The following is a 12,431-nucleotide window of genomic DNA, read 5'->3' as shown; positions in this document are numbered from 1 at the left end:
TCATTAGAGGAACCATTTTGTTTCTTGCCCCAAAATGTTTTAAATTGTCTGTGCAAAAAGAACCAATGTCATAATAGAGATGCAGCATTCTATTATATGAGGTGTAGGAAAGCAAAACAAAAAATACTGGACAAAGATGGAAAGCAAAAGATCTTAACAGCCCAATCCAGAGGCCTGGACAGGGGGAACAGTGCTGCTGCCTTGCTTCCTTGATGGCCCCTGAGGGCTTTTCAGTGACCTGGGGAAGCAAAAAACAAACAAAACAAAACCTCCCTATCCCTGGAAAGCCCTTGATTGGGCTACATGGATTTACAGCACCAAAAGAACTGGCTGCATCATACCTGGAGGCAATATCCCTGGCCATACCTCCAGGACAACTAGAGAGTCCCAAACTCCCTGCCCCCCTGCCCCCTGGATTGGACTGTAATGGAATCCAAAAATATGATATTAAACATTGTACCTAGTGTTATTCCAAACATATATAACAAATTATTTAAATGCATGGTGCCGGCAACAAGAGTAATGTCTGCAGCAAAATAGAAGGCAGAGAAATATCTAGACTGGAATGGATGGATGAGTAAATTAACGGAATATGCAGTAATGGCAAAAGTTGCATCTTTTATACATAATAGATCAATTTCAGAATTTCAGGATGAATGGAATATCTTTTTAAATTATATAGCAGAAAATTAAGAATGAAGTTAAATAAAATTAAACCAAAATACAAGAAGAAAGATCTAGGCAATATATGTATTGTAATAAATATGCTATTAAATATGAAGATATGTTGAAAAGACAGACTAACATCTTAAAAATGTAATTTTATACAGTGCCACACAAACTGTAAGAATATGAAAGTGCATGTCTTTGTTTATTATGTGTATTTAAATTAAAATTTAAAAAGGGAAAAAAGAAATTTGATACAAGCAAGCCAGATAATGGGATACAAATGCAGAATTATTAGCTCAGTTTGCACAGTGGAGAAACTAATTTGAAATAGGAACTGAGAGACTGAAACAGTGATAAGCATCCCTGATTTGCTGCCCCATCCAAAGGGGGGAGGGCAAATCTGCCCATGGGAGTGGTGTGAAACCATGCCAGTGGATTTGCGCTTCCCATGGCACTTGCCTCAGCAGAGGGGTGAATCCACTGCAATGCAGCCATCACAGCCCTCCCTGGTGCTGGGGTGCTGGCCCAGTGTCCCAGCACCCCTGCCACCACTGGTGTAGCAAAGCAGGCCCAGAACATGGCCAGGGGAGAAGCCAACATTAGTTGGCTTCCTCCTGGCCATTCACCACATTACACTAACAACTGGAACATTAGACTTAAGCCACTGAAAATGTGGCAGGAAGGCTTTTTTGCTTTGCAAGCCACCCCATGTCACAAGGAAGCCTCTATGGGAGTAGTGGGGTAGTCACAGCACTGTGGCTGGTCACCTGGCCATGTGGATAGGGCTGCCTATCTCACTGGGGGAAAACACCACAGAGATTTACAAGCCACTATTGTAGGTTGGAAAACAGTACAAGGGAAAAGAGATCTCTTCTCCCTTTTCCTCAGCACTTACCTGTTCCTTAAAATCACAGTTGTCACTACTGAATTCCATTAAAATCAAGAGGTGTAATCACAGTTACACATTACACAATTTATTCTAAGAGATGTCTTTAGCTCAGCTTCAAGAAGACTGCTAAGGAATAATTGTCCTTTACTGCCATGAACTATTCAAGTCTGCTTCACCAAAAATGATGGATTCCTTACAAACTTGAAGAAATCTTCAACAACAGATGACACAGCTAACTTCCATGTTGCCATTAGCCAGCCTTTTCTCCTGGTGCTGGGCTCAGGGATGGCATCAGCTAGTGGCAAGAGCTTCACAGATAGAGAGCAAATATTTTAACATCATGAAGTCATCACTGAGGGTAGGGGGTTGACAAAAATGTACTTCCTGAAAAAAGCCAGAGAGCTTACTGACACTGGCTATTTGCCTTTCCATAATGTTGCTTTGGGAAGCCAAATACCTGTGACCAGTCAGTCAGGTATCAATAACCATCAGGACAGAGAGATACTTGTGGATGGTGTCTGCATCTCTCCAGTTTGGAACACTGAAGAGCAGCACTTCAGGCATAAGTTCAGGCACTTCAGGCACTTCAGCCCTCTCTCCCTCCCCTTACTCCCCTTGCATTCCACCCCTCCCCTCCCCCCACTAGGACGGGTGGGCCATGTCCAGATGCTGGGGCCCCTCCCCTTCCCTCCCTTGCATGCCACCCCTCACTCCCTCCCCTTACTCCCCTTGCATGCCCTCCCTCCCCCACTCCTTCCCGCCCTCCCTCCCTCCCCTCCCTTGCATGCCACCCTCCCTCCCCCTCCCCCTTCCCCTCCCTTGCATGCCATCTCTCCCCCGCCCCTCCCTTGAATGCCACCCTTCACTCCGTCCCCTCCCTCTCCCTCCCCTTGCATGCCATCCTTCACTCCCTCCCCTCCCTCTCCCTTCCCTCCCTTGCATGCCATCTGTCCCTCCCCTCCCACTCCCTCCGCTAGGGTGGGTGGGCCATGTCCAGATGCCAGGCTCCCTCTCCCTTCCTCCCCCTCCCTTGCATGCCACCCCTTGCTTGGCAAGGACTTACAGGTAATATCTGAGGTCACTGTAATCTATAGCCCTTTCTATCTTAAAACAGGTATATAAAGACAAACAATTCTCCCTGACTAGCTACAGTTCACATCAGTTTTCTGACCACAAAAAAAATATACATCTGACTTGACAAGTGTCTAGATTATTTATATGGAAACAATTGCAGTGGTCTCTTCAGAATATGTGACAAATACTCACGATTTCATGTCTTCCCGTCCAAGGCAAAATAATTTGTAACAGATATACTACGATGAGCAAAGGAAAGCCTCAGACCTGCAATGAGCAGATCTGTGTTCTCAGCCTGTTAATGGTCCTTTTCATTTTAATCATATTTAGCACTCATAATAATGTTCAAAGCTTTTATTGGTAACCAGTGTCATGTAATATGTTATAAGGTCATGACCTGGTTGACTGTTAGAAAACAATAGGATGAACTAGGATGCTAGTGCCCTGTAGGCTTGTGGATCTTAGAGCAGAACTACTATACCTATGTTTTCCTCATAAGACAAATTTAGCAACAAAAATGAACACTTACAGAGAGAACTGCTGGAAAGACAGAAGAGTCCAGTCAACCTCTGCAAGATGTTTGGCAATACAACCCCTAAGCATGCTTACTGAGAAGTAAGTCCTATTAGGTATAATGGGGTTGGCTCAAATGTAAGTATGAATAGGATTGCAGCCAGACAGCTCAGCACTAAGCCTCCCCCACCCCTGCTGATGTCACATCACTGGAGCTGGCATGACGCAAATGTAGCTGGTCAGTATGTTATATTCACTCAGGGGTGAAAATACTTTCTTTTTTAAAAAAAGATAACTACAAGGAGATGAAAATACAGCAATGGCAGCTCAGAGAGTACTGACTTCTAAAGCTCTCCAATTATAGTGAAGCATGCTGAAGACGGTTCCATATCAGCTATATATGGAAATGACCAGTCAATGCACAATACTGCTTATAGCACTGCCCTGAAGTCATTGAGCTGGTCACACACAAGAACAGAACAAAGGAAGGAAGGAACCAAAGAAACACAGCACTCCACATGTGTATCAGACCATAAAAGACTAAACAAAAAAGTTATGGAAGAACACTGATTGAAAATGTATGAAGTCCCTGATTCAAGCTCCGTGGGTGGTGTCAGGTCTCAGAATGTAAGCCATCTCTGTGTTTGTACAGCTAGGAAATTTTTGAAACTGATGCAGGTTTCTTCTCTTTCTCTCTATGTAGTCTTTATAATCTAAGAGTGTAAGGTGTAAAAGTTATTGAACCTTGTAGGGCACATGGACTATCAAAGACACATTCATAAAGAGGAGCTGACTGGGCATACTTTCAATCTAATCACCTGTTCCATGTGCTAATTGTGATTAGTTTCACCTTGGAATCTAGGCTTAATTTCATTTTTGTTTTCATTTTGGAGCTGCTCTTTTTTAATTTTGGAGCTGCTTGTGAGGCAAATATTCATAATTTTGCAGAAACATCTATGTTCATTCATTGATTGCATCTGCAACCAATTAGCAGTTACAAGAAATTCTTTCTACTTTCTGAAAATGAAAATTATTCCGCTGTTATTGCTCTTATTAATTTGTGTGGTGCCTTCAATATACATGACATAGTAGAGAATAATATAAAGTAAAAAGGACATTCCTGCAGTGAAACATTTATATTTGAGGGCTTTACTGTGAAGGAAGGATGGGAAGAAGTTAGAATAACAACAGGTGAGTCTCAGCAAATGCACTCACACTGCAGTGAATATGAGGGGGTATGCAAAGCCAAAATCATATTTGACTTGCTGTTTTAAAATGGGATTAAATTATTTAGAATTGGATTCTGTAATATTAGGATTAAAGTTAATGGTGAAGTCCTAAGGGCAGAGGGAGAAGTATTCAGGCAGTTGACTGTTATGCTGGTGAATCTCTGAGATCGTCACAAGGTCCATGAACATGTTCTTCATAGGCCAATAAAAGTGGGGGAAGAACGGGTTATATGAACCTTTCATTGCCCCAGCCCCTTCGCACAGTGTGTTGGCTGGGGTGTGCACCTTCACATGGAGGCACGTTTTTTTAAATTTGTCATTGCCTTTTTCTTGTTTCCCTGCCTGCCTGTGATACACAGCTTCGCAGGCTGGCAGGACCAACCCCCACCAGGCCATGATATGGCCCATTTTTCCTGCATGGTTTCACATATGGGAGCCAGGGAAGGGGTCTTTAGGAATAGTTCACTTGGCTGCAGCTGTCAGGCACATTAAAATGAAAGAACCACACATAACGCAATTCTTGTTCAACCAGCCCTGTGGCTGATAGCACGGGTGAGGGGTGGGTTAGACCCATGTTAGGGGTGGGAACCTTGCAAAGTTCCCTCCCAACATTGGTTTTTTTCCCGTGGTTATCCCAGGTTTATTGGCCTATGTGGAAAGGGCCCAATGTTGTCTGGACAGTTAAGCTATAGAAGTGATGCCAGTTGTGGCAAACTTCCTGCGCTTCCTGGGAGATGATGAAGGCAATGTGTGTGCCTTCCATGCCTCCATGATGCTAGGGAAGTCAATTAACAAAGTGAACCCAACACAGCTTGGTTTCCTCTGTATGGATGCAATTCTGCAGGCGTTTAGGAAGTTGTTAAGGCACCAGCTTACCAACAACTGAGACATCTCCAGGACCTCATTTGTGACCCATTGGAAGGAACTGGTGTCTAGGAATTGGAGGGATAGCCACACCTTCTAAAAAATGGGGATGGCATGTGGACCTGGACCTGTAGTGCTGGTCCAAGATCCTCACACAGGATGGCTACCCTGTACATGTGGAACAGGTCCAGGCAGGTGTTGTTAGACAGCTATGATGTCTTGTTGTGTTCCCAGTATTTCCTGCACAGCACCTTCTCTGATATTGCTGTGTCCAACATACATTGCAGGCAGCAGGTGTATAAGAGGGGAGAGGTGGCAGTAGGCAGCACCATCCCCCTGTTTGCAGGGAAGGGGGAATCTGGTTAGCCACACTGTCCAAGGGCTTCAGGTCCCAGCAGCCCAGCTGCAGGGCCCCCTTCACCCACTCCCTTCCCCAGGGCTGTGTCCTGTGCCTGCATGGCATCTGTCCAAGGTCCTTCAAGTGTGTGAATCGGAAGGTTTCTGATTGCTCTCAAATGTTATATTTCGATTTTCTATGATATGTATGAATGGGTGTAGTTTTGATCAGATCTTTATTTCTAATTTATGTCCTAACAATAGTAACTTAGAGAGGTCAATTGTCTTGAAATCATTCAGATCTTCTTCTGAATAAAAATTGTGAAGAGGGCACATTCACAATCCCATCCAAGTGGTGAGTCAGGCAGACATGATGCTGTGACTACACTGCCCTTCCACTCCCACGGAGGTTTCCCAGTGGTGTAGGAGGCTTGCAAAACAAAATAGACTCCTCACTGCCAAGAAGTTTCTAATGGCTGAAAAGGCTTATGCGATCCAAAAGAATTGCATAAGTCCACATTTTCCACTGTATGTAACCTGATGACCAGGTGTGACTAATTACTTCGGCAGCCAATGGAGCAAGAAACATTCCATTAACCACAGAAACCTGTGAATGAAGTTGTACATTGACTTTATTCAAAACTTTACTTCTGTGATACTTTTTCATGTGATTGGAAGATTATTTCTTGACAGCATTGAACTACATTGCTATGTATATACTATTGAAATGAAATGTTATGTATATGCTACTAATGTTTATGACTCTTGAGATGATTTAGATCATCATAAATTTACACGTTGAGGTGATAACAAAAAAATTGAGACATTGGATAATACAGTATGCCATTGTAGCACTGATATGCAGCATTGTGTTTGTTTTGAATTCGCTCTTTCCACGATTACAAACACACAAGTCGAAGGGCTCCTGTTTACAGACAATTAGGAACCAAAATGTCTTCTTTTAAAAAAAATGAACAATGCTCCCTACACAAGTCAAACTGAAGCATCACAAATGTGATTTCAGGAAAAATCCTTAAGGGGTTTTTTTTTGGGTTATGGAAGAGAGGTTTTCTTATTAATACGGTGAACATTTCCTCCTACAGTTGCTTCATTTGTTTGAAAGATGAAGCAAGAAATGAAAAATCTTGTGCTCATTACAGTATGGTCCATCTACATCTTGTCTATCAGCAAGATCAGTTTAAAAAATCTTGCATTTGCTAAACTTGTCATTATGAGTCATTTTAACTTCAATCCTTCATGTATGTTTGAGCAATGACTGTAAGCATCTGGGATTCACTCACTTTTCAATCCAAATATGCATTCCTGACACAAGTATTATAATGAAGTGCTTGGCCATGCAATTTTGGCTGTGTGCTAGAAGCAAAATTAAGTATGTTGCCTTCATTATTCCGCTAAGCATTTACACCAACAAAAATAGATTGTGCCTGCATTCTAATGGAGACACTCCAGAGAACAACAGATTAGATTGGTCTAAACCTTCTCACTGAAAATGTTGAGAACATCCCACTTCATAAATGCATCTCAGTGCTTCATGCAGTGGGCAAAGAACTACTTCAGTACCCTTTTGGCTTTCAGGATGATGCTGGACTGAGGCGCAGACTTGAGAACCATACAATGAAAAGGAACTTAATAGAATCAATGTAATATAAATGACTGCAAAGCTAGATTTTTTATTGTTTGTAGGGATAGAGGAGATGAGGGATGCTTGATCACCTGTCAGTTCAACTTACAATCTGTACACAAATTGCAATCTGTGCAGTTGAACATTTGCAAAACTGTTTGATAGCATTCAAACAGTTAACATATGTTTGTGCAAACAAAGCTGATTGCACATGCAAATTCCCATACGTCTTTCACATGGCTCCCACTGCCTCCCCATCTGCTGCTTTCACCTCCTCATAATAATTGTAGGTAGGTATTTATTTATTTATATATACTCCACATCCTCTCTCCCACTAGGGGTGGCTTACAACATTTAAAATATAATGAATATAAATATACTACAAAGAAATACAATAAATATAAAACAACAAAACCAATTAAAACACCAGTTTGACAAGTCAGTCCAAGGGATAAAAACAACCAGCCAGCTCCCTGTTTCATTGCATGAACCAAGGGCCACATAAAGCAAAGCTGCCTTGTATGGCCTATGGAATGCTGGAAGGTTCCACAGGGCACAAATCTCCTGAATGAAGCGGTTCCAGAGAGAGGGTGCAGCCACTGAAAATGTGCTTGCTCCGGTGGTGTCAAGCCCTTTATCTGCAACCAATATCAGACTCAGTGATTTCAATCAGAAGCCTTTATTGACAGACAACAGCATGGCCAAAGAGAAAGCCAGTTCTGAGAACTGTCTTTCCCAAATAACCTTTTTATGCCCATCACTCTGCCGCCCTTCTTCCCTCCCGTGCTATCAGCCGCAGGGCTGGTTGAACGAGATATCAAAGCAAAGCAATACAGAACAGGAATGCAAGAGCTGTTATTTCTCAAGGCCATGTGAAGCGATATCAGGAAGTGATGCATTCTAAATCACTACATGTTACAAAGCACAAAGACAGTGGGAAACTGAAAGTAAAGTGAGACCCATTATCATGAGAGAGAACCCTTTTTGATGTCAGGAAGCCCAGATCCCTTTCACATGTAGTGTTGTCAAGTCAGGTGTCACCCATCCTATATCTGTGCATTTCATTTTTTCTGCCTAAGTGTAGTACCTTTCATTGTTTAACATTGTTTAACACCCTTATGTGACCCCTTGCTGGTTTGATCCAGAGGTTTTCACTGGGTTGTCATCAGTATGCGAATGATACCCAGTTATATCTGATGATGGAAGATCATCTGGAAGCCACCCCAGAAGTTTTGGCCAGTTGTTTGGAGGTCATGGTGGGATGGATGTGAGAGAATGGACTGAAGTTGAATCCATTGAAGACAGAGATTCTGTGACTGAATTGACATGGGTTGGGTGGTGAGTACCAGCGGCCAACACCGGAGGACATCCAGCTTAAAGCTGTGCCTGCCGTTAAGAGTTTGGCTGGGCTCCTGAATATTTCCTTAACTATGGAGTCCCAGGTAGTGCACATGGCTTGTATAGAAACTATCCAAGCCTGATCTTGCCACGAAATCCATGCAACACCAGACTAAAGTTCTGCAATGCGCTCTATGCAGGGCTACCCTTGAGTCAGCTCTGGAAGCTCCAGCTGATCCAGAATGTTGCAGTGAGGGTCCTGGCTTGGCTGGGACCCCATGGTGGACACATAACCAGCCAGTGCTCCATCAGCTACACTTGCTCCAGGTGGAGCACCAGATCAGATTCAAAGTAATTGTACTTAAATGCAAAGCCTTTAATGGTCTGGGTCCCACATGTTTTAGGGACCATCTCTCCTGGTATATTCCACAGAAAGCATTGAGATCAAGAAATAGCAATTCGCTGGTGGTTCCTGGTCCCAGAGAAGTGCAGTTAGCCTCTACCAGAGCCAGGGCTTTTTTGGCCCTGGCCCCAGCCTGATGGAACTCTTATGTCAAGCAAGACCAGGGTTCTGTAAGGCAGAGCTGTTTGACCAGACTTATTGTTGAGGCAATCATAGAAGCAACTGGCCTCTCCCCTCCCCTCCCCTTCCCTCTGCTACCTCCCTCCCTCCCTCCCTCCCTCCCTCCCTTCCCTTCCTTCCTTCCTTCCTTCCTTCCTTCCTTCCTTCCTTCCTTCCTTCCTTCCTTTTCTTTTTATTTTGTTCTCTTCCCTTTCTATTGCCCTCTGTTTCTTTTTTCATCACTTTCTGCCCACACTTGTTGGGATACTGATATGTCACTCCCCAAAGATACAACAATTAACTTTTGAATTTACTGGAACTATTGAATTGTTGGAACATTTTACTGACAATGTTTTAATGCTGAATGTTTCAATATGCATAGATTTTTATTTACTGTATTTAAATCTTGTTGTAAGCTGCTCCAAGCCTCAAAAAAGAGGGGCAGCCTATTAAACAATAAACAATAGTAATAATAATAAATAAATAGTACTGATAGTTGTAATATCTAAGTTACATGTTTTTTTTAAAAAATCTCTATAATGCATCATTACCTTGTGGATGTATGTGAATGTATGTGTGTACTGTATCTTTTGTTTTCCCAACTGCAGTAAGACAATATTCCATCTTCTGTAATGAATCTAGATTTGATCTTAGCAAACTCTGCAATATCATCCTTAATTGTGGCCTGTTCTGTGAAGAACTATTACTTAACTGGCAACAGAACTCATCGTGTTGTTTTATATACAGTTGCCTAAGTGGATGTAGATAACAAGTAGCTGACTTGGAACAGACATTTGTCCCAAAGAAGCCAGTAACGGACTGTAACATACAATCAAACACAATGTACTTCCTGTTGTGCATATGTGTGAATCTTACCAGGTTGTATATTGACATTAATATATTCTTTACTACGCTGAATGAATAACTCACTGAGCTATTTCTGACTGACTTAAGCTATGGTATTTGGAAGAAAACGATCTGTGTGGTAATAGATGGATCATAGATGATACTCAAAATCTGGAAGCTACAAAAAGCACATATTCAGCTTTTGAAGATTTAGTTTTGTATGGAATTAATTGTGCATTTGAAAAGGAAAGGAAACAAAGTGTGGAGCCACCTGAGAGGAAGGCATAGACCACTGGCTATGAGAGAATGCAGATGGTTTATTAAATTCCAAACAGCAGAGAGCAGAAGCTAATAACATGAAACAACTGGGGAATGCTACGCAAATGTTTGCCTCTTTATGCTCATAATAGAGCCCAGGTCAGCCACCCTTGCTTCTAACTCAAGAAAAAAATGGTCTCACAGGAAAAAAGTAAAACCAAATTTCCAATACTCATAAATGCCCAAAGCCACACTAATTTGAACTCCAGCAATATAATGCATTTTTAATTGTGTTGGTCACAGTGCTTCTGGTTTTCATGACTTGTTATATACTTTTAAAGATCCTGGAAGATATAGGATACACATAGTGCAAACAGACTTAACTGAAACTAATCAAGTAAATTTCAAGCACCAAGTTAATCTCTGTCATCAGGGGGATAGCTTTAAAAAAGGTGGAAATCAGGGGAAGGCCACATCTGGTTGATGTTGGCCTCAGTTTGCCCAAGTCCAGCTTTAAACTTCCAGACTGCAGTTTAAAGCTTGATCCAAACCTTTCTGAGTCCAGGAGCAGACTGATTGGCTCAAGCTTTATACTGTTGGCTCTGCCCCCTCAAGCTCCAACTCCAGTTATAGGGAGTTCAGGGCAGAGGTGTAGTTGCGAGTGTTGGTGTTGTCCTGTAATGCACCCACAAGGAAGTGTCATCTAGGGATCCAGCCCCCCCCCCCACCGCACACTACACAACTGTCTATCACTAAATTATGGCAACCTCATAGGGTTTTCAAGGCAAGTGATAAAAATAAGTTTGGAATTGTCTGCTTCTGCATAGGGTTGGCGGTTCGGCCCCTCCCCGAACGGCAATTCTGCCGAGATCAGCCAGTTCGGGGAGGGGCGGAGGGCCAAGAAGCCGAGCCCACCTCCTCTGCACTAGGAGAGATCCGAACGCTACTCGTTCGGATTGGCCCCTTCCCCCAAGCTGTGGCTTCTCCGAGCCAGCTGGGGGAAAATACCTTGCAGCCCCGCTTTGAGCCTGCAAAAGGGCAGCTGGCGCCTGGCAGCCTCCACACTTTGCCTCCATGCTTTCTTCCAATTGGAAGGATTGGCGGCAGCCGGAGCGCGGGCGGGCGGGCGGGCGGGGGGAGGAAACAGAGAAGCCACCCACCCATCCCGGCAGTGGCGCCAAACTGCCTGCAACCTCTCTTACCCCACCGCTTCCTTCCATCTGGAAGGATCCCAGAGCGGGGAAGAATCTCCCTGAAGTTCAATGGATCCTTATGAATTCAATCCAAACCAATCATGCATCCCATGCTCTGTGGCACCGCAGTGGTGCAAAAATGTCTGCACAAAGCAATCACACATCTGATGCTTCATGGCTCAACAGTGCCCCAAAAACATGGTCAAAAAGCATGGATCCTCATGGATCCTAATGCTTTTTTCACTTGGTCACCCCAAAATCACCACCACATCATGGCACAAATCCTTAGACACATGTCTGCACAAAGCAATCACACATCCGATGCTTCATGGCCCAACAGTGCCCCAAAAACATGGTCAAAAAGCATGGATCCTTACGGATCCTAATTCTTTTTTCACTTGGTCACCCCAAAATCACCACCACATCATGGCACAAAAACTTAGGGCCTTTCCCCACTCCCGTCTCCCCTCTATGCCACGCGCTGCCCTCAGCGCCAAGCAGCATCCCAGGCGTACGCCCGGCCATCCCCACGACCCAGCTTCTGCGCTGGCCCCTCAAAGCGCCATTAAGAAGGGGCCTTTCCCCATCTTCACCGTAAGCCCCGTGCTACTTGAGGAGAGTAGCGCTGGGTTCCTCCTCCCTCCCCACGGCGGGCGCCACAGCGCAGCCGCCCTGACGCTGCCGCTGTCGCACCCCCTCAGCGCACGGCATCCCAGGCGCTCTTCTGAACGGCGCCTTTTGACGACCCTGCACAGAGCGTGGGGTCGTGGGGACGCCTGGGCGCGCGGCATAAGGGGGATGGAAGGGAGTAGGGAAAGGCCCAAGAGCGCCTAGGATGCTGTGCGCTGAGGGGCGCGACAGCAGCAGCTTCGGGGCGGCTGCGCTGTCGCCGCCCCTCTCAGTGGGGAGTGCCGAACCCCGCGCTAAAGCAATCATACATCCGATGCTTCATGGCCCAACAGTGCCCCAAAACATGGTCAAAAAGCATGGATCCTCACGGATCCTAATGCTTTTTTCA

This window comes from Sphaerodactylus townsendi, linkage group LG05, assembly GCF_021028975.2.
Source record: "Sphaerodactylus townsendi isolate TG3544 linkage group LG05, MPM_Stown_v2.3, whole genome shotgun sequence".
Classification (NCBI taxonomy): domain Eukaryota; kingdom Metazoa; phylum Chordata; class Lepidosauria; order Squamata; family Sphaerodactylidae; genus Sphaerodactylus; species Sphaerodactylus townsendi.
Note: the sequence above shows the minus strand (reverse complement) of the source record.